General features: G+C 33.9%; 1 long non-coding RNA gene across 1 annotated transcript in view; it reads left to right on the top strand.

Annotated features, from left to right (window-relative positions):
- The window catches only part of LOC149136066 (uncharacterized), a 238785-nt gene that overhangs the window by 56696 nt on the left and 158356 nt on the right, over positions 1-23733 (top strand). The window lies entirely within an intron of this gene.

Genomic DNA, 23733 nt, shown 5'->3' with positions numbered 1-23733 from the left:
ATCTGTGTGTTGTGTGTGTGTATGCAAGAGTGTATGGATATTTTCTTGAATCAAAATCAGTATCTGTCTGTCTCGCTCTCTCTAAATATGTATATATATGTGAGGTAGGGAAGAAGTATATTATATGCAGGGTGTTCAGGCTATATTTGACAGTCTGCATAAAAGGAAAAGAAAACACAATATCCCATCCAAAAATAAAAGTATTTTTTAAAAATCAAATAATATTGACTAGATTATGACTGGGAGATAATAGTTTATTTGAAGTAACTACCCTCAGCTTTCACCATGGCTTCAAAACACTTCTGTCAGCTCGCCACCATAATCTGTATTAATATCAAAAGGTAGAAGGGTGCCAGATGAAATACTTTCTGTTATTTAGTATTTTTTACTATACTCTCTATTCAAAACCCTCAGGGTCAACTTTGTCTTTCATCCATTCTTTATTGAGATGATTAAAAAGTATACAGCTTTGCACCAGTGACATCACAACTCATTTCTACAGCTGAGTGAACTGGAGCAACATGAGATGAAGTGTCTTGCTTAAGAACACAACACACAGCCCAGTTCAGGAATTGAACTTACTACCTCATGATTGTGAGCCCAATGCTCTAACTGCTGAGCCATATTTTCATCATTACCATCATCTTCATCATAATTATTACCTTCATCATGTAAAGACTATAGCCAACGTCATCATCATCTTCATTCATGGCTTCTTTTTCACCAATCTCTCTCACTCTCTCCCTCCCTCTCTCCCTGTCTCTCTCTCCGTGGAATAAAGTAAAAGTGATATAAAGAAATGAAAGTTTATATATAAGCAAAAAATCTATACACATTACTTGTACATTTGTAAGATCTTATTCACTAAGAAATAAGAAATATACAGTTTAGAAAAAATTTTTGCTTTTTCTGATTTTGCTACTGCACTTTTAGCCACTTGGAAAATTAGCTGAGAGATGTTACTTCCTTCACTGATATGCATTCCAGGTCACTTCTTTCTGACTCTCTTAACTCCTTGACACCCTCCAATCTTCCCTGGAATTTGGGATCACATCTTTTACTAATATAGTTTATCTAACTTGTCATTATCACTTTGAGGAATTCTGGATCACATCTTCTCTGACTCATTTTATCTCATTTCTCCCTTTTCTCTATCTTTCCTGATTAGAATGAGCAAAATATGAACAACCAAACTATATTTCAACTACTTTACACCATCGTAGAATATAACATTTCTTGCTTTTTATTTGATATTTTGTGTGTGTGTGTGTGTGTGTGTGTGTGTTTTAAAAAGGAAATAATGATCACTTTGTTTTTCTAGATATAGATTGATATTTTATAACTTGCCATATTTGTTCAGCTAATTTATTTAGTATCTCTATTGCTTAGAATTTGCTTCCTTCAAGACATATCTTCACTTCACTTTTTTTTATGATGCCTTTTTTACCAAACCCAAACTTTTACTATGATACTTATATTGTATTTTAAATGATATAATATTTTGCAAATCTCTTTATATTTTAAATGTAGGAGAATGATAGTATTTTCATTTCAAATCCCCCTTTATTTTTAGTGATGTCCTTAATTTTTAAAATTAGTTTTAGCTATCATGGCTATCTACGATGGCTTTGATGAATAGCATTCTGTTGCTTATTTGGCAAGAATGAGAAAGCCTACTTGTAATCAATACTGTTTGAAGAATAAGATCTACCATTGAATTTGGTGTCCTATATAGATAGATACTTGCATTTAATTCCGGCAGAAAATTGAAGTTACTCATCACTTCAGATTCTGATAGCTAGTGCATTTCATTGTAATAGAATTCTTGGTTTTGGTTTTGTTTTCATATTCTTATCACCAAAAAATAGCAACACTGTTAGCATTTTATATTCAGTTACTTCCAATGTATACAGCTATTAATCGTAAGAGCAGAAAGTGTATATGTGATATTGAATCTGTCTAGCTATGTAATAGCTATTATAGCTATAGAATTGTTGTTTCACTCCTTACAGTCCCTGGTTGTTGATTCACTTATTCCCAGGAGGGACAGGAGGAAAGGATATAATATTGCATTCCCTTCTGAGTCATGAATATGATGAATGGAATGTTCCTGAAAGATCAGCTTGACCTATTCTGTTTAGGTGGCTTTCTAAAAGATTTATCTGATATATTTTTCATCACGTTTTAACCCTTTACCTACAACAAGGAGCATTATGCTTCATATGGTATTAAGATATTATATTTGCAAGAGTCTAGTATACTTAATATTAGATGAAAATTAACTATGTTAAAGGCAATTTAGAAATTGAGTAACTTTTTCTTCAGAGAAAGGATATTTTATAATGGAAAATATTTTGTAAATTGTTTGAAATGTCTTTTATCCACCATCATTGTTAATTCTATGTTTGATATCTCCTTAGCAATTCAACTATGTTTTCCTTCTTGACATGTTCTCATTTAAATCATTCAATCAAAATTAAAATAGTAGACTGTACAACATTGATTTTTCCTGGCCAATAAGTTAAAAAAACTCAACTGTTTTTACTTTCGGACAACTATTTCATGAACCATCTAAATTTCACTAATGGCATCTAATCTTTTAAGTGATTGTTTATCTAGAGAACATTTTGAACAACACCTTCAACTTTCGTTTTCAATCATTTATCTAATCTTTTTAAACAATACATTATTTTACTACTTCTTCTATCACTTTGTTAAAGTTGTGTATCATATTTATTTATTTGTTTGTTTTTATCAACATTTGTATCTCAAGAGATGGCTTGTGCAAACTCAAGAAAAAGTAGAACATTACTGTGTTAAATTCTAACTTAAGATGATGATTCATTGTGCCCAAAATGTCTATAGGTCAAACTACTTGTGTAAAGAGTCAACCCTTAAAAAGTTCACTAAGGCAGAAAGGATGTATGTCTTCTAAAGATATCAAATAACTCTATCCTTATACTTAATTATAATGATGGTTCATTAGAAATTTTCACCTTTTTAACTAATATTTAGTGACATACTTTTATATATTTTATCTATTTATTATTCTCTCTACAAGAATGGCTTTAAACAGTTATAAAATGTGTTTGATAGTCACTAAAATTTAAAATTCTCTTAATTATGGCCTTTTTTATTCCTTGTATATTTATGTCCTTTGGGGTACCTACATATGCACCCCTATTTCATATTCACAAGTAGAATAAAGTGTTGTAAGTGAATTAGTTAAGATGGGCTTCTGACCCATGAGTCATAAGTTCAATATGTGCATTATTCTTAAGGTAGCCTACTTTACTCAAATCAGCTTGTTTGGAAAAAAAATCAAATGAAAAAGCAAAACCTCTATCTCACTTCAGGATTAAGTGGTTGACACTAATAAGAGTACTCAAAATAATTACTGCAAATGTTTGAATTCTCAAAACTTGAAACATACTAGAATTTTCTGCCCATATAACTTGAAGTTTAAAAAAAAACACAAAAATCAGAAAGCAAAAATTCCTGAAACCTTTCTAAAGTACATCTTGTTTCTGGATAGGCAGATATCCTGTTTACATTTATTTCTATGATATCATTTCACTAGCTTTTCCTGCTTAAAATAATATCTCTCTATGACATTATTTAAAATGGGAATATTAACATGGACATTAAATGATGATGATGATAAATTCATGAATGCTATAAATAAATGTCATACCAATTTATACTATGGAGATCATTTATGTGCATTCTACTCCCCACACTGCCCAGATACATAGCTGGCTGTAACAGTAGTTTTAAGCTCTGACCAAATATTCATGTACTGACACTGCTGCATCACTGTGTCCATGAGGAAAACATAATTTTCAATGGATTTAAACACTTTTCTGTAAATAAATATATTGGGAAACAATGGAAACTGTAAAACTAATGAGGGTTTTGTTAGTTTATAATGAGAAACTAATGATGGGAAATCAGGCTAGTATATCTTTTCTTGAACTATCAGGTGGGAATGAAGTCAACAGAAGTGTTCCTGTATTCTGGTATTTTGAAGAACATTACTTACTTTGCATTATGCTCTTAAGCAAACTATTCTATTTGCTTAAGTGAGTTTACGGTTGTAATTTTATAGAGTGGATTAGTTGAAATAAGAGCACTATGTATATCATATAATCATCATCATTAGCATTGCTTTTACAGCCAATCTTACGTGGGTTGGACAGAAATTGCTGAGGCAGATTTTCTACAGCCAGATGCCCTTCCTGTTGCCAACCCTTACCTGTTTCCAAAATATATTCCCCCATGGCTGGACATGTTTTCATAGAAGATTTGAAAACAAAGGACACTGCTTGCATGATGCATTCAATGTGAAATCAAGGAGACACAAACACACCCATTTGTACTTATATATTATATGATGGGTTTCTTTTCACTAACCAAACTCACTCAAGGTTTTAGTTGGTCTCAGGCTATAAGTAGAAGACACTTGCTCAAGGTGCCACATAGTGGGACTGAATCTAAAACCATATTGGAAGGAAGTGAACTTTTTAATGACACAGCTAGTACATTGCTTTCAACTGCTTATTTTTGTGTTTATGGTTTGTACTTATTTCAAACTACTACATTGTTAGGAATAAAAATAAACAATATAGGCTTCTTGGACCTTAAACATTAAACATCAAAACAAAGACACAGAAAGGACATACATGTATGTGTTTACATGCTTGTATTTGTGTGTAAGTGTATATATGTGTGTGCATCTGTGTATCACGTACGTCTAATGATATGTTTGTTTGTGTATGTATACTGAGAGAAAGAGAGAGAGAGATGTTTATGCTTGAAACTTCAGTTCAATTTGTTGGCAGAGCTTGTAAACTGGTAGATTTCCTTACAAAAAATAAATAAATAAGAAGAGAACAAAAAAAAATACTGGAGTAAAAAAAATTCAAAGAAAAACAATTTTATTTTATTACTGGCAGATAGTGATACATAGAAATATAAACCAAGCCATTGCTTTGTTTATGATATGAAACAGCTTGAATGGCAAAAGGTAATGAAGGTATTGATATTGAATATTAATTGTAAACTAATAAAATCTACATGCAGATAAATATACACACATACATATGCAATTACACATATCATTACTTGCATGTGAACATTTACACATGCATATGAACACATACACATGCATGTATAGAAACTTATATACATACACACGTATTATTGATTTAATGAAATATTCAAAGACATATGTGTTTGTTTGGATTTTTGTTGTTTTTTTCTGAAACTTAGTTTGCATACTATCAGTTGGTATTTAAAATGTTTCTTTTATCGATTTCAGATGTCAAGCATAAGTAAAATAGAAGAAAGTTTCCTTAGATTTCATGTTTATTTAGGATTTTCTGAATTAGTGTGGAAGTTTTATGTATACATATGCATATATACATATATATATCATTATCTTTACCATTTCAATATCCACTTTTCCATACTAGCATATATCAAACAAGACTTACTGTGGCAGTTTTTCCTATAGACAGATGTCCTTCTTGTGTGATAACAGCCCTTACTTAGTCTTTCTTGGGACACACAGCTCAACACCCAGACATATATTCATAGCAGATATAAACAAAATACATAATAGTGACATTGTTTATGCTGTGCACAGATGTCTGGTTATGTTTTTGCTACAAATATGAACAATGACACTATTTACATGGCACACAAACCAATGTCAAAACATTGATCATTTTGAGGCCATAGTAGAAGGCACCTGCTCACAATGTCATGCTGGGGAAATTAACCTTAAACCATTTGACTGCAGAACAAACTTCTTAACCCTTTTGCATTTAAACCGACCATATCTGACCCAAACATTCTGCTCATTTTATACTCAAACTGGTCAGATCCAGCCTTTCACATTTACCCTACAATGTTATTCTAAAGGAGTGGCTATGTAGTAAGAAACTTGCTTCCCAACTACATGGTTCTGGGTTCAGTCCCATTGTGTGGACTTTAGGCAAGTGTCTTCAGCTACAGCCTTGGGCTCACAAAAGCCTTGTGAGTGGATATAGTAGACAGATACTGAAAGAAGCCCGTCATGTATGTGTGTGTGTGTGTGTGTTTGTCCCCTCATCACTGTTTGACAACTGGTGTTGCTATGTTTACATCTCCAAAACTTAGTGATTTGGCAAACGAGACAGCAGAATAAGTACTAAGCTTAAAAATGAAGCCGTAGAGTTGATTTGTTTGACTAAAGCCCTTCAGGTGGTGCTCCAGCATGGCTGCAGTCAAATGACTGAAACGAATAAAAGAATAAAAGAACATCATCAAAATCTTGAAGTTATGAGATAATGCTTGATTAAGTCAAAACAATGTGAATAAATTAGCAATACATTTGATGGAGCAATCTGAATACTAAAAAGTTTAATCATGCAGCCATACCCATGCTTAGCTTCTCAACTACAAGGGTTTGGTTTCAGTCCCATTGTACAATGGGACTGAACCAAACTCTGAGTTGACTAGAGCCTTGTTGGTGAATTTGGTAAGTGGATACTGCAAGAAAACCATCAATTACACTGCACTTACTTTGTGCCTTTGAAGACCTAGAAAATAAGAGAGCTTCAAAAATAGGTAAGGGTTAGTAACTGGAAAAGCATTTGGCTATAAAAAAATATTTCAATAATATATTTGTCTAACACAAGCTACCATGGAAGAAACGTGTAAGAATGAACCATATTATATTTAGATGAGTGTGTGAAAGAAATTTAATCATACTAAAATCACAAAAATTAATATCAAAACTTTTTTATGTTATCACTGTCATCATCATCATCATCATCATCGTTTTACATCCGCTTTCCATGCTGGCATGGGTTGGACGGTTTTATTGAGGACTGGTGAGCCAGATGCTGCAACAGACTCAATCTGATCTGGCAAAATTTCTACAGGTGGATGACCTTCCTAACGCCAATCACTCCAAGAGTGTAGCAGGTGCTTTTACGTGCTACCAGCACAAGGGCCAGTCAGGCGATTCTGGCAATGACCATGCTCAAAAGATGTTTTTCTACCTGACTGTTTGTTTATTTGTTGTTGTTTAGCCTACCCCATCAGTTGTAAATGATCAAAGTGTTCTAGTTATGATATTATTTGTCTAGTTCTACATCAGATAACATGTTTCTTTTTAAAAAAAAGTTTATTGGGTATGTTTTGAAGGAGATTTGAATGGTATTTTTAGCCTGTTGCCCAACCATGTAGAGGTTCTCTCATTGGTATATATATGTGATTGTTTATCAATAGAGCCAATATCTGGCTCTACTGATTTGACTGATTTGACTTAACTATTCGATGTTTAAAAACTAGTTTTATAGAAACTTCTTTCGAAATTCCTATTTTATTTGTCACACATTCACTTGTGTAGGTTGAACTATGTAAAATGTCAGAGAAAGAAACCTGTTTTTTTGTGATAAATATATCTAAAGCAAAATTGTTTTTGTGAACCCATAAAATACTACTGTGGACCGAATTTATTAGTTTGCTTGTGTGGACCCCAAAAAATCTCAGTTGAAAACCACTGATCTAGGATATAGTTACAAACTTTAAAAAGTTGTCTTGAATAATACCAGGTGTCCCCTATGACAAACAGCATGTAAACATTGATACAGTGTGTAATGATGCTACATACATGGAACATCTGCTATATTGCTTTGTGTGTGTGTTTTTAATGTCTTCTAGTGAAGTAGAGGAATATTGAAAATGGGATTATTCCAGTAGCTGCTAATTTCTTGTAGAAGCTTCCCTAGTTGATTGTCAGTAGTATGATAATATTTTGACTGCATTTCCCTGCAGTAAATTACATATTATTGAAGGCTTGAATTTTTCAAAGGATTATCAATTATTGTTTCCTTGTGTTATTGTGTTACAAGGAAACAGTCTAAGGATATTAAATCTGTCTGTGTTTTATGGCAAAACTTTTAAATGGTAACAGCAACGCAGAATGTAAACTGTGCACTGATAGTTGTGCTGCTCAGTGTAATTTGATAGTTTTATTATATTACTGGGATAGCCAAGTTGCTTGATAAGAAGAGTCACATATACATATTGTTTTTCTTTGCTCTCAAGAACTGCAACTTATATCTTTTTTTTAATTACAAGTAAGAAAATATTTCTAGCTGTGTGCATATATATATATATATCTTCAGAGAGAGAGAGAGAGAGAGAGAGAGAAAGAAAGTATATTTCTGACTTACCTACATAGAGAATAATGCTGGAGTACCTATATAAAATCACCCCTGGGGTGGGTGATTTTATATGGGCACTAGGGACAAGGGGAGTAATAGGGAGTAGGTAGGTGCAGTTGTACTGGTTTTTTGTTTTGTTTTTTTACTTTTTTTCAGTCTTTGTTATCTATTTAAAAATTAAGAAGTTAAATGTAATGTTATGATAAACTGCTTGTTGGCTACCATACAACAACATCAATAATTTTTGTAGACTCCAAAATGTGAATAAGTAAATAAACAAAACTGCATGTATAGCACCTATCCATAAATTACAAACAATAAATGTAAACATAATTTAAAAGATATTGCCATAGTTTGAGGACGTTTCTATACATGAAACAAAGAGGACCACTTCACCTGCTCTATTAAGTAATTTCATGACTTGTGTATGCAAATATATACATAAATAAGAAGGACTCTCCCATCAAAGATAATGTGAATGTTCAGTTTTTTTCTGAATGACTAGCACAAATGATTCGTTTATAGTGATCAAATGTACATGCCGTACATTAGCTTACTCCCCCCTATCAAATCAATGTTGTCTGAACAGGTGTATGGTGTACCATACACCAGGTGTCGAAGTGACCACAGAGCAATGTAAGATGAAGTGTTTTGCTCAAGAACACAACACACCACCCGGTCTAGGAATTGAAACCATGATCTCATGATCATGAGTGCAACACCCTAACCACTTAGCCATGCATCCTCACACACTTTTATATATATATATATATATATATATATATATATATATATATATATATATATATATATATATATATATATATATATATATATATATATATATATATATATATATATATATATATATATATACACACACACACACACACACACACACACACTATATTAAAAAGCAGCCAAAATATCACAAAAACTGTTACTCAGAGTTTTACGTTCCCGTTTGTCAGACAAACAAGACTGTCTGACAAACGGGAACGTGAAACTCTGAGTAACAGTTTTTGTGATATTTTTGCTGCCTTTTAATAAAGCATATTACTCTACCTCTGGTATTCGAGTACTATTTTTTCCCACTTTGTTTCGCATTTATGTGCTTACTCTGGTGTATATATATATATATATATATATATATATATCCTTGAACATTGTTAGATTGTTGATTCTAGCTATGAGTGTCAATTGCTTATCTCGTAATCTACTTATGTGTATAAACAGACAGATAAATTTGCATGTAGGCAAAGAAATTAGTATGTGTGTATGTATGAACATATAAAAAATACAACTATAAATCAGAATATAACGATAAATTTCAGCTGGTACCTCTGGGGGTATATATAGAGTATAAAGAATATGTACTTGAGTTTGGCCAAAAGTCATGTCCTCAAGGTTGGGTCAACAACTAAGGTCAAATGGTGATGCATCAAATATTCACTTATTATAGGGTGGTGCCATTCTAAGTAGTCACCTACATTGAACTAGTACCTTAAACCAAATTATTCTTTATATACTTTGTGTATTAAAATTGGGGAGAGAGAAAACAGACAGTAACTAACAAAAAAAATAGTTTGAGAAGCACAGTTTTAAGTGTTACTACTTAGTGAACTAATGATCTTTGAACAGACATGGCAACCACCAACTTCCTCTTTCTTCTATTCATTCTTCATTCTTTATTTAGCAATTTTCATTTTTTAGATACATATTATTAATTTGATTCATATATTAATTTGAAGAAGCCTACAAAGGGGTCTTTCTGCACACTCTCTACCTGTTAGACATAGCAATAAACTCTCCCAGAAATCAAGCCCTATTACCTTAAAAAAAATTAAGGATACATTTATTAGTGCTGTTTGCATAAGTAATGCTTGAATAAAAGATGAAATATCCATGGCTGGAGTTATTTGACCACGGTGCTGTTAGATCAACTCAGACCTGAGGTTTAGCTGCTGCTGTTGCTACTACTACTACTACTAGTAGTAGTAGTAGTAGTAGTAGTAGTAGTAGTAGTAGTAGATATATAAAAAAGGTAAAGACCACCTTCATCATGAATGACCATAGGATGGCACCTAGAAAGTTACCCTCTGAGGCCCAAGTCCAGGCAAGGTTGCTTACAGAAGACCAGCTGTCACCCTTGCATACCAGCCTCCCCTCTCCATACTATTGATGTTATCCAATGGAAAGGGCACCAGTGACATTGCAACTCATTTCTGAAGCTGGGTGAACTGGAGCAACGTGAAATAAAGTGTCTTGCTCAAGTATCAAACACAGCCTGGTCTAGGAATTGAACTCACTGCCTCATGATTGTGAGCCTAACACTCTAACCACTGAGCCATGCACCTTCATAGTGTGTGTGTGTGTGTGTGTGTGTGTGCATATATATATATATATATATATATATAAAGATATATATATATAATAAAAATAGTATATAAATATATGCATATATCCATACATATATGTATATACCTACATCTATATGTATACATACGTACATGCATATATATATATATATATATATATATATATATATATATATATATATATATAATCACATAGTATTACAAAAATTTCATTGGCAAAAATATATTTCTTATATTGTTTTGTAAGTTATTGCCAGAATATTTAGGTTTCCTGACTTCTCTAGTTCCTAGGGTCTCTGAGCCCTTCTCTCCTCACTAAAAATTGTCAGACATGAAAGCATACACATAAAGAAACAACAACATGATTTAATGGATACGTTAAATAGGGTACAATGACAGTACTGGTGTACAATACTGACTGTTAAGAAATTTCTGAACTAAGGATAATATTGGCCCTTTATCATTCAGATTACTCTGTTAAATATAATGCTCATCTATTTACCTTGCTTTGAATTAATTATGCATTGTCTCACAGCTTCAAGTTTTTTATAATATGATTGTTTATTTATAGAATGACATTGTAGGTTGGGTATGAGAGGCTGGATATGGCCAGTTTGAATACAAAACAAGTAGAATATTTGAGGATGGATATGGCTAGTTTAAATGCTAATAGGTAAAAACAAGAATACTGATGGATATAACTTAAGAAGTTTGCTAAAATTACAATATATTAGCAGGAAAATTAATTTAATTTATGCTTTGTAACTAAATAGTATTGTTGTACAAAAGGTGAGTAAAATTGTTTGATGTCAACAAAATGGGACTGAATGGGTAACTGCTTTAACCCTTTAACATTTAAACCAGCCATATCCAGCCCAAATATTCTACTTATTCAATCTTCAAACTGGCCACATCTGGCCCCTCACACCTAACCTACAATGTCATTCTAAAAATAAACAGTCACATCATTGAAATCTCAGAGCTACAAGATAATTAATGACTAATTCAAAACAATGTGAATAAAAAAAAGCATTATATTAGACAATAATCTGAATGCTAAAAAGTTAAAGAGCTAAAATTAGTATTTACAATACTAGTTTCTGATATGAGTTGTATATCATTAATTCTATGTTCTTGTATGAACCATCCAGAATCTAAAGATTGATATAGAATTAAATAACAATTGAAATCTTTGACATCTGTTTGTGTATATATCTGATCAAAAATAACAGATATCAGTTCTTTTAATTCATGTTTTATTTGGAAATTTCATTTTTGGTGATAAGGTTAAGAAAATATATTTTCAATAATTTGATGTTAGGCTTTGATTAGATATTAATCATTTTGTTGCCCCTTTTTTATATATTGATTGTAATGGTTTAGAATAATAACCTGACATAATGAGACGATGGAAGAAATTAATAATTTTTGATATTGGTTATTTTTCCTTACTGATAGTATTTTCAAGATTCATTGTTTGCATGAAATATCTCTAGCACTTGCCTTTTTTTTTTTTTTTTTTTTGTCTCAAAATATCCTGCAATTTTGCTATCTTCTATTCATCTTCTCTTATTTATTGTTTGTCTAGTTTTCCATTCTCTGCTTTCCTGTGTTCTTCACACACATAACTATTGTAAATGAGATTTTATTCTGTTTTACTCTCCATAGCAAAGAATAAACAAAATTGCTATTAAGCAATGCAGATTAATCTTTATTTTTAGTTTTCAAGATGTGAACCATTTTTCTTTAGATGAGATAGGCCAAGAAAATAGCTTATGTTTAGTGGAGAGAGAGAAGTTCTTGATTACATGATCAGAATTTAGATTTCACTAAAATTAAAAACATTCAATTTAATTATTTTCTTAGCATAGACTTTTTCGTTAATCTTACCACACAGAAAAGCCCATGGTTATTAAGAAGTTTCTTTTAAAATCATGTGGTTCCAGTTTTGAGCTCACTGCATACCACCTTGGACAAGTGTGTTATAATATACCATAATCTTGGGGCAACCTGAGTCTTGTAAGGGAAATTTGGTAGACATAGACTGTGCAGAAGCCCATCATATATGTGTGTATGCATGCACACACACACACACACACACACACACACACACACAAAAGCTCTTACACACACACACACACACACACACAAAAGCTCTCACACACAAAAGCTCTCACACACACATACACACACACAAAAGCTCTCTCACACACACAAGCTCTCTCTCTCTCTCTCTCTTTCTCTCTCTCTCACACACACACAAGCTCTCTCTCTCTCTCACACACACACACAAGCTCTCTCTCTCTCACATACACACACACACATGCATATACATATATACAGAGTGCAGACATGGCTATGTAGTTAAGAAGTTTCCCTCCCAACCATGTGCTTTCAAGTTTGATCCATCTGTGTGGCACTTTCAACAACTGTTTTCTGCTATAGCCTCAAGTTTCTTTGGTTGGCAGAAACTATGGAAGCCCATCATATGTATATGTGTGTATGCATGCATGGTTTTTTTTTTCTTGGTACCTTTCCATTGACACTATTTGGGTAGCAGTAACATTTGTTTCAAACTTAGGAGAGAGGGCAAGTTGATTACATCAGCCAACCCCAGTACTTGACTGGTACTTTATTTTATCAACCCTGAAAGGATAAAAGGCAAAGTTAACCTCAGCAAGATTTGAACTCAGAATGAATGTTAAAAGCCTGAATGCACTAATGATTTTACCAGCTTGGAGTGTCACAATAAAATACATCCTGTACACTCTGTAAAGTCACAGAATGAGCAAAGACATTGTGGTTGTAAGGACTCTGTAGTCTGTCTGAGGATATGACAGCCTCCCCAGTGCCATGATAAAATGCTTCCAGTGCATTCTGTAAATCATTAGAAAGGGCATCCAGTCATGGAAACCATACTAAAAATGGAGCATTTTTGAGAAAGACATGATTCTCTAACCCTATGGTCTTCCAACCCTTTTTGCATCATAAACTGGTTTCAAGCAAAGTAATTTTTCCATAGACCAGTGCATTATGTGCATAATAAAACACTAAAGGGCATAATATGTAATTTAATTGTTATATATATATAATGATTTCAAAGTTTAGCACAGGGTCAGCAGCTTTTGAGGGGAAGGGGAAGTTGATTACATCAATTCCAGTACTTGACACCTACTTATTTTATCCACCACAAAGGGATGAAATTCAAAGTCAACCTCAGCAGAATTTGAACTAAGAAAATAAAAACAGACAAAATGCCACTAAGCATGCTAACAGTTCTGCCAGCTTACATATTATGCACTTTATTTCTACTATTATTACATTGTAGACTAAGGCAGCAAGCTGGCAGAATCATTAGCATGCTGAACAAAATGCTTAGCAGTATGTAACCCATCTTTATGTTCTGAGTTCAAATTCCACTGAGGTCAGCTTTGCCTTTCATCCTTTCAGGGTCAATAAAATAAGTACCAGTTGAGTACTGGGGTCAATGTTATCAACTTACCCTCTCCCAAAAAATTATGGTCTTCTGCCAAAATTCAAAACCATTATTGTATTGCAGATGGCAATAGTTAATGAAATAGAAATAAAATTTTAAAATGTATGCTTTCTATGTGACCTGATTATCAAATGATCTACAGCCCACTTCTGGTTCAGTGCCTGGTAGTTGAGGATTCCTGCTCTAACCCATCTAAGCAATAACTACAGATAATAATTCATAGTGTGGTAACTTTTTCAACCCATGCCAATATTTGAAACAGATAAAAATGACAATGATGATACCAGCATGGGATCCCCTAACAAAATTTGTGCATCATTTTAAAAAGTACTTTGAATTATTTAGTTCTTTTGTGTGAACTGTGTCCAATGACACCAGTGGCTTAACTGGATGTCCCTTATGAAGTCAGTAAAACAAATATCAAAATACTAGGGCTGCTATAATTGATTAAAAACCCTAAAGTTGGTGTCCCAGTACAATCACTCATCAAAAGCAAAAACCAGTTGAACAATAAATGAATTGTTGGTTTAGAAATTTCTTGTGATTCATAATTTTATATTCTTCAGGTTAGATCTGTAACAAGTCTTTAAAATATTGGATTGTTTGCCATAAATTTCATATTTAAGTTTTACTAAGAAATGAAGCCAAAATGATTATTTGGCTTGGAGCCAAAATGGTTATTTTGTTATTTTGTTATCATTTTAGTTGGTCTATTTCAAAATTAAATGTAGATGTTTATATAAAAATAAATTTCTTATTTGTATGTGATTGATTTAGACAATTCATCTTTCTTTCTTTCTGCCTCTGTGGATGGAATAAAATAATTTGTATGTTAAATGCAAGATTTGGATTGACTATCTGTCTTTTATTCATTGTATATTTTGGCTTTAAAGTTAAAAACCTAGCTAACAGAACTGCAAATTATAGTTAATAAAAGTTGTTTTGACTTAGAAAATATAATAGTAATTTTTTTGCTTTTTCTTTCATTTTTTTTTACTTCATTTAAATAAATAAGGTAAATGTAAATCATATTAATAATACAGGAAACAAATAAAGGTCAATCCATTTTTTGATACATTTAGAAAAATTTGAAGATTATTTAACTTGGGATCAATGCTAGTTATATATTTTTTGATGTTTTTGTTTTAGAAGTATAAAAAAACTTCTTTTTTTTTACGAATTGCTAAAATTCAATTTTATGGTTCTCAAATGATGCACCACAAGGACTACCTAGGTGTGATGCAGATTAAAAAAACACAGAAGGTAAAAACAAAGCTTTAGAAAATCCTTACTAATATTTGAGCATGTTTAAGATGGCTATCTGACAAAATTGTTAACATGCTGAGTAAAATGCTTAGCAGCATTTTATCCATCTTTGTGTTCTGAGTTCAAATTCCATTAAGGTTGACTTTGCCTTTCATCCTTTCGGGACCAATAAAATAAACACTAGTTGAGCACTGGGGTCAATATAATCCACTTACCTCCTGCCTTGAAATTACTGGCCCTGTGCCAGAATTTGAAGCCAATATTTGAATATCTTGAAAAATGTGCCATTCACACTTTTGTTATAAGCAAAGCATCATCATCACCATCATTGGAAATGATGGTGGAATATTGGAAATGAAGGACATGATTTGTGTCACAGTGACCCTTGTTTGTAATGCTGGTGCGAGCACACACACAAACACATACACACATACACACACACATATATACAGATATATATATACACAAACACACACACACACACACTGACACACATAATGAGTTTCTTTCAGTTTCTATCTACCAAATACACTGTACAACAGGTTGTCCACAAAGCTTGAGTGCATGGAGTAAATAAAATCATAACATAAATGATTAAATATAAGAAATAATAATTTCTTAAAGTATGTGTTAATCCCCATGTACCCAGACTTTGTGGATACCCTGTAGAATACACTTTCCCAGGGTGCCATGCAGTAGGATTGAGCCTGGAATCATGTAGTTGGGAAGTAGACTACTTAAGCTGTCTTATTAAGAAGCTTGCTTTGCAAGTGTCTTCCACAATATCCTTGGGTTGACCAGTACCTCGTGAGTGAATTTTGTAGATGGGAATTGTGGAAGCCCGTCATGTGTATATATATATATATATATATATATATATATATATATATATATATATATATATATATATATATATTATATATGTAGGGTGCGATGGATAAATTGTCACCATTTTATATTTTTAATTTCATACATGCACAGTGTTTGTCTTTGATTTTGTCGACTACACAGTATAGTAGGGTCTGTTGGGCATTGTCTGAAAGAAAAACAGCACCATGACACGATTCACTTTGCCAGAAATTTGGAAACAATATGCTGTACTGCTTGGCATTCACACCAGAAGTTCCAATATGAATATTTCAGAGTGTTTGGGTGTCAATCTGAGGACATGTACTGAGAGTGATAAAAATCAAACATCCTGTCAACATTATGGTGCTTGGAGTGATCACTAGTGATGGCAATGTTAGGCCTTGATATATCTTTCCACATGGCCTCAGACACAACATGGAAGCCCACATCATGTGCCTGGAGGAGGTAGTGCTCCCCTGGCTCAAGAGGGTGGCTGCTGGAAAACCTTATGTCTGGCAACAGGACTCTACACCATGCCACACAAGCAGAAGAACCCAGTCACGGTTATCAGACAATCTCTGCGACCACATCACCCCTAACATCTGGCCACCTAACTCCCCAGACTGCAACCCCTTGATTATCATGTGAGGGGTACAGTTGAGTGAGAGACCAACAAAACTCCTTGTAACATCAATGATGAAATGAAGGCAAGAATGATGGCAGCATTCATGAACTTAAACAAGACGGCTGTCCAGAAGAGTTGTCTAGAGGCAGTGGTTGAAGCCAATGGCGATTTTATTGAATAAATTTACTCTTTAGTTTCAAGATATTTTTATGTAATTTTGGTAAATATATGTTAAAATGAGATGTCAGTATTATTTTCTTCTTTGTGTAATTTAGACGACAGTTTATTCAATGTATCCTGTGTATGTATATCATATATCATCATCATCATCATCATCATCATCATCGTTTAACGTCCGCTTTCCATGCTAGCATGGGTTGGACGATTTGACTGGGGACTGGTGCAACCGGATGGCTACACCAGGCTCCAATCTAATTTGGCAGAGTTTCTACAGCTGGATGCCCTTCCTAATGCCAACTACTCAGAGAGTGTAGTGGGTGCTTTTACGTGTCACCCGCACGAAAACGGCCACGCTCGAAATGGTGTCTTTTATGTGCCACCCGCACAAGAGCCAGTCCAGGGGCACTGGCAACGATCTCGCTCGAAAACCCTTCAAGGCCAGTCAGGCGGTACTGGCAACGGTCACGCTCAGGATGGTACATCTTATGTGCCACCCGCACAAGAGCCAGTCCAGGGGCACTGGCAACGATCTCACTTGGCTTGCCGGGTCTTCTCACGCACAGCACATTTCCAAAGGTCTCGGTCAGTAGTCATCGCCTCGGTGAGGCCCAATGTTCGAAGGTCTTGCCTCACCACCTCAGCCCAGGTCTTCCTGGGCCTACCTCTTCCACGGGTTCCCTCAACTGTTAGGGAGTGGCACTTTTCATGCAGCTATCCTCATTCATTCTCACCACATGTCCAAACCAGCGCAATCGTCTCTCTTGCACACCACTACTGACGCTTCTTATGTTCAGCTTTTCTCTCAAGATACTTACACTCTGACGGGTATGCACATTTACATTACACATCCAGCGGAGCATACTGGCTTCATTCCTTGCGAGATTACGCATGTCCTCAGCAGTCACAGCCCATGTTTCACTGCCATGTAGCATGGCTGTTCGTACACATGCGTCATACAGTCTGCCTTTTACCCTGAGTGAGAGTCCCTTTGTCGCCAGCAGAGGTAAGAGCTCTCTAAACTTGGCCCAGGCTATTCTTATTCTAGCAGTTACACTTTCAGCGCACCCACCCCCACTACTAACTTGGTCACCCAGATAGCGGAAGCTATCAACTACCTCTAGTTTTTCTCCCTGGAATGAGATAGAAGTTGTTTCCTGTTTGTTTACAGTGTTTATTGCACCTGAACATCTGCCACATACAAAGACTAACTTTGTAGTTAATCTGCCTTTGATATTGCTGCACCTCTTATGTGTCCATAGCTTGCACTGGGTACATCTTATAGAGTTACTACCTACTCCTTTACTGCATACTGAGCAGGGCCATCTACCTGAAGGGGTTTGTGTTTTATCTAACTTCCTACTTATTAGGATTTTGGTTTTTGCTAGGTTGACTCTAAGGCCCTTCGATTCTAGTCCTTGCTTCCACACCTTAAACTTCTCCTCTAGTTCTGATAGTGACTGCGCAATTAGTGCAAGGTCATCAGCATAGAGGAGCACCCAGGGGCAACCAGTCTTGAATTCCTCTGTGATTGCCTGGAGGACTATGATAAATAGGAGGGGGCTGAGGATGGAACCTTGGTGGACCCCTACCTCTACCCGGAATTCATTACTGTACTCATTTCCAACCTTCACCTTACTGACAGCATCTCTGTACATGGCTCGCACAGCTCTCACTAACCATTCTTCTATCCCAAGTTTCCTCATTGACCACCAGATAAGGGATCGGGGGACCCTGTCAAAGGCTTTCTCCATGTCAACGAAAGCCAGGTACAGAGGTTTATCCTTGGCTAGATATTTCTCCTGCAGCTGTCTCACTAGAAATATGGCATCAGTGGTGCTTTTACCTGGCACGAACCCAAACTGCATCTCATCTAAATTGATTTGCTCCCTGATTAGTTGGGCTATGACCCTCTCCGTAACTTTCATAACCTGATCTAACAGCTTGATGCCTCTGTAACTATTAGTGTCAAAACGTCACCTTTACCTTTGTAGCAGTTTACTATGGTGCTGCTACACCAGTCATTATATACACACACACATACATATATATATGTATATATATATATATATATATATATATATATATATGCATATATATATATATATATATATATATATATTTATATAATATATATATATATTTATATATATATATATATATATATATATATATATATATATATATATATATTAATATAATATATATATATATATATATATATTTATATAATATATATATATCTATATATATATCTATATATACATATATATATATATATATATATATTTATATATGCATATATATATATATATATATATTTATATAATATATATATATATTTATATATATATATATATTTATATAATATATATATATATTTATATATATATATATGTATTTATATAATATATATATATATTTATATAATATATATATATATATATATATATATATATATATATATATATATATATATATATACATATATATATATATATATACATATATATATATATATATATATTTATATATGCATATTTTTTTTTTTTTTTTTTTTTTTTTTTAAGTTTCAGCTTAGAGCTGCGGCCATGCTGATGCACCACCGTGTTGCTACACTGTTATTACAGGGAGCCTCTTACAATATGTGGCACTTGGTGAAGAATGGAGTTTGATTTAGCAACCCTCATTTGCACCTCCTGCCGCGAGGTAGGTTCATCTGGGACTCTCGATAGGAAGAGGTCCAACTTTGATTTAAAAACTCCTACATCTACTTTGTGCAGATTCCTCAGGCTCTTTGGGAGAATATTAAAAAGTTGTGGGCCCCTGAATCCCAAGCTGTTGCAGTAACTGGTCCTGAAGCGCGATGGCATTGCTGGGATCTTTGGCACTATGCAGTGTCGTCCCGTTCTGGCATTGGTGTAGTTTTCAATGCCAAAATTTGGCACAATTCCTTCCAGGATCTTTCAGATGTATATTACTGCATATATATATATATTTATATATGCATATATATATATATATATATATATATAGATAGATAGATAGATAGATAGATATAATATGTATACATGCTATTATATTTCTTTGTGTTTGTTTTTGTCTCCAAATTGACAATTGGTGTTGGTATGTTTAAATTGACATGACTTAGCAAATTGGCAAAGAGGCTGATAGAATAAAGTACTAGACTTAAGAAGTACTAAGGTCAATCTGTGCAACTAAAGCCTTCAAGCTGGTGCCTCAGCATGGCTGCAGTCCAATAACTGAAACAAACAAAAGATAATAGTTTTGTATATTTTTTTTTTTTCCTAAATTTCTCATTTACTCTTTTACTCTTTTACTTGTTTCAGTCATTTGACTGTGGCCATGCTGGAGCACCACCTTTAGTTGAGAAAATCGACCCCAGGACTTATTGTTTGTAAGCCTAGTACTTATTCTATCGGTCTCTTTTTTCTGAACCACTAAGTTACGGAGACGTAAACACACCAGCATCGCTTGTCAAGCAATGGTGGGGGGACAAACACAGACACACAAACACACACACACACACACACACACATATATATATATATATATATATATATATATATATATATATATACTTTATTTAAAAGCAGCAGAAATATAACAAAAAAACCGTTACTCTGAGTTTCACGTTCCCGTTCATCGGGCACTCCATTTCTAACAAAACTGTCCGATGAACGGGAAAGTGAAACTCAGAGTAACGGTTTTTTTGTTATATTTCTGCTGCTTTTAAATAAAGCATATTACTCTACCTCTGGTTTTTGAGTACTCTTTTTTCCACCTTGTTGCACATTTCATGTGCTTACTCCGGTATATATATATATATATATATATATACATATACATATATACGACGGGCTTCTTTCAGTTTCCATCTACCAAATCCACTCACAAGGCTTTGGTCGGCCCGAGGCTATAGTAGAAGACACTTGCCCAAGGTGCCATGCAGTGGGACTGAACCCGGAATCATGTGGTTGGTAAGCAAGCTACTTACCACACAGCCACTCCTGTGCCTTTATCGTTTTTAATTTGCAAGCAATTAAAAAAATTTTTCATGTGATGTGTAACCATAATTTTTTTTTTTTATCATTCAATATCTAGCAGACCACGAAGACAAAATGATTTGAATCATTGGGTTAGATCCTGGATCTATAAGGTTTCATTCAGGAGTATGGCCAGTAGCATAGAGCATTCAGTAGTAATGAACTTTCAGAGTTATAGCAGTCATAGCAAAATAATTTAGATGTAATAAAACCTTACAGTCATAATAACCTAAGTTCATGTTCACACATTCAATGATTAAAACCTACTGTAAGTCTTTCCTACATTTGGAAGGCTTCTCTCTGATCTGTGTGTCTGTGGTGTTTCGTGTGTGTGTGTGTGTGTGTGCATGTATATATATATATATATATATATATATATATATATATATATATATATATGTATATATATATTTTTTTTGTTCTGGATTTGATTTTCCTAATGAGAAAAGTTCATTGTAATATATTTTTCCATTGTTAGTGTAAGAATGACTAAATATGCTTGAGTTTCCACTTCCTAAAACTTTGTATGTAAAAACAAATTAATATTTGCTCTGGATTTTTATTTTTGTATTTCTAAAGATTCTTTCACTCCTCTAAATGGCTCATTCTCATGAAACAAGTTTCTTTAATATTGATAAAATTTCTCTTGCTCACTCACTCACTCATTCACTATCCTCCCTCTTTGTCTCTCTCTTTCTCTCTCACACTATTCTCCCTCATTGTCTCTCTCTTTCTCTCTCACACTATTCTCCCTCATTGTCTCTCTCTTTCTCTCTTTCTCTCTCTCACACATATCAGAGCCTCCTCCTTCTTCTCTTTCTCTCTCTCACATATGCTAGTTTCTTCCCTTCCTCCTTCCCACTCTGTCTCATGCACAAACACACTCTTCTCTCCCTCTCTCTCTCTCCCTCCCCCTATCCCCCCTCCCCCTCTCTCTCTGCTATTAAACTATAATTTTTGATTTCTTAGGCTAATGCATCAGAAAAAGCTATTAAGGTTTCCCTCTTATTCTGAGAGTTTGTCTATTTATAACAAGGATCTTGTGATGGAAGTCCTTAGATTCTGTGCACAATGTTAGCTCAACAGTGCCTGTTGTTCATATCTTTAATCTCTTTCTGATTTCACTTGGTAAAACAATAGACAGTGTAGCTCCCCAGCTTTTCTTTTAGTCAGTACACAATTGAATTCTTCATGTTTTTAAAATGTCATAATAGGCTTGCCTTAAGAAGCCTAACCTTCATCAAGTAATGATAATATCTTATGGAAGGGGTTTAGAGTTTATCCCTAAGTCAGCCCTGAGTGCACCTATGTTCAAAAACATTCCATATGTGACCCTCCTATCTTGCTTTTTATGTTTTTTTTTTCAGACATAGTGTGTCTACAATTACAATATATCTTTCATTTTTGAAAACAGTAGGGTATATAATTTAACCCATTACCATTTAAACTAATGATATCCAGCCAAAATATTCTACTGCAGTTATGTTCAAACTGGCCAGATCCAACATCTTGCACCTACCCTACAATGTCATTATCAAAGTAAACAGTCGCTTTGTTGAAATATTGGAGCCACAAGATAATGCATATTTAATTCAAAACAATGTGAATAAATAAGCATTACACGTGACAGAGTAATCTGAATGCTAAAGGGTTAAGAGAGAGATTTGGTTATTATTTTTAGTGACCATGTAGAGGCTTCTCTCACTGATTCATGGATGAACAATATATTGGTACATTACATGAGATGAATAGCCTAATGTGTACAATAAGGCCATTCACTGAAGGTTAAACCATGCTATCACTCACTTACTAGTTCTATCAACTATTCATATGAGTTTAAACTAAGAGGTTCAGAGGCTATATATTTCAGAGGAAGAAATGAGATGTTGTAACTCTTAATTTTACTAAAAGGTATTTATGATGTAAGTGAAATCACTTCTTTTATGATACAGAATTAGGTGGTAACCAGTTGCATATAAAACTCACAAGGTACACATATTATCAAGAGATGTATTCACCAAGTGCTCTACAACTAATTAGAAAATAGTTGAGGTTATGACCAATGTGTAAGTAGAATAAATAAGATACAGGCATGGTTGTGTGTTATGTTTGCTTCCCAACTACATGGTCCCATTTTCAGTTCCACTGCTTGGCATCTTTGACAACTTTTGAGTGGATTTGGTAGACAAAACCTGAAAGGAGCCCATCATATATATCTGTGTGTGTGTGAGCGTCTTTGCGTATGTATTTGTCCCCTAACACCACTTGACAACTGGTGTTGGTGTATTTATGTCCCATAACTTAGCAGTTTGTCAATAGAGACCAAGAGAATAAGTACCAGGCTCTACAAAAGAAAACAGAAAATAGTCTTATTATTATCACTATGATTAAAACAGCGGAATGACTCATTAGAGACAAAATGTTCTGCAATATTTGTTCTAACACTTTACATTTTAAGTTCAAATCTTGCTGAGGTCAGCTTTGCCATTCATCCCTCTAAGTTTGACAAAATAAATTATCAGGTGATCTTACGGTATGAGTCCTAAATATTGGCCTTTTCCGTAAAAAGTGCCTCTGGCGATCTTTACCAAAGATCGGCCTTTTCCGTAAAAAAGTGTTGGAGAGAAACAGGGACACGACGTCATAAAAGCGAAAG

This window comes from Octopus bimaculoides, chromosome 4 (assembly GCF_046866305.1).
Source record: "Octopus bimaculoides isolate indiv1 chromosome 4, ASM4686630v1, whole genome shotgun sequence".
Taxonomy (NCBI): domain Eukaryota; kingdom Metazoa; phylum Mollusca; class Cephalopoda; order Octopoda; family Octopodidae; genus Octopus; species Octopus bimaculoides.
Note: the sequence above shows the minus strand (reverse complement) of the source record. Positions and strands in the feature narration are given on the sequence as shown.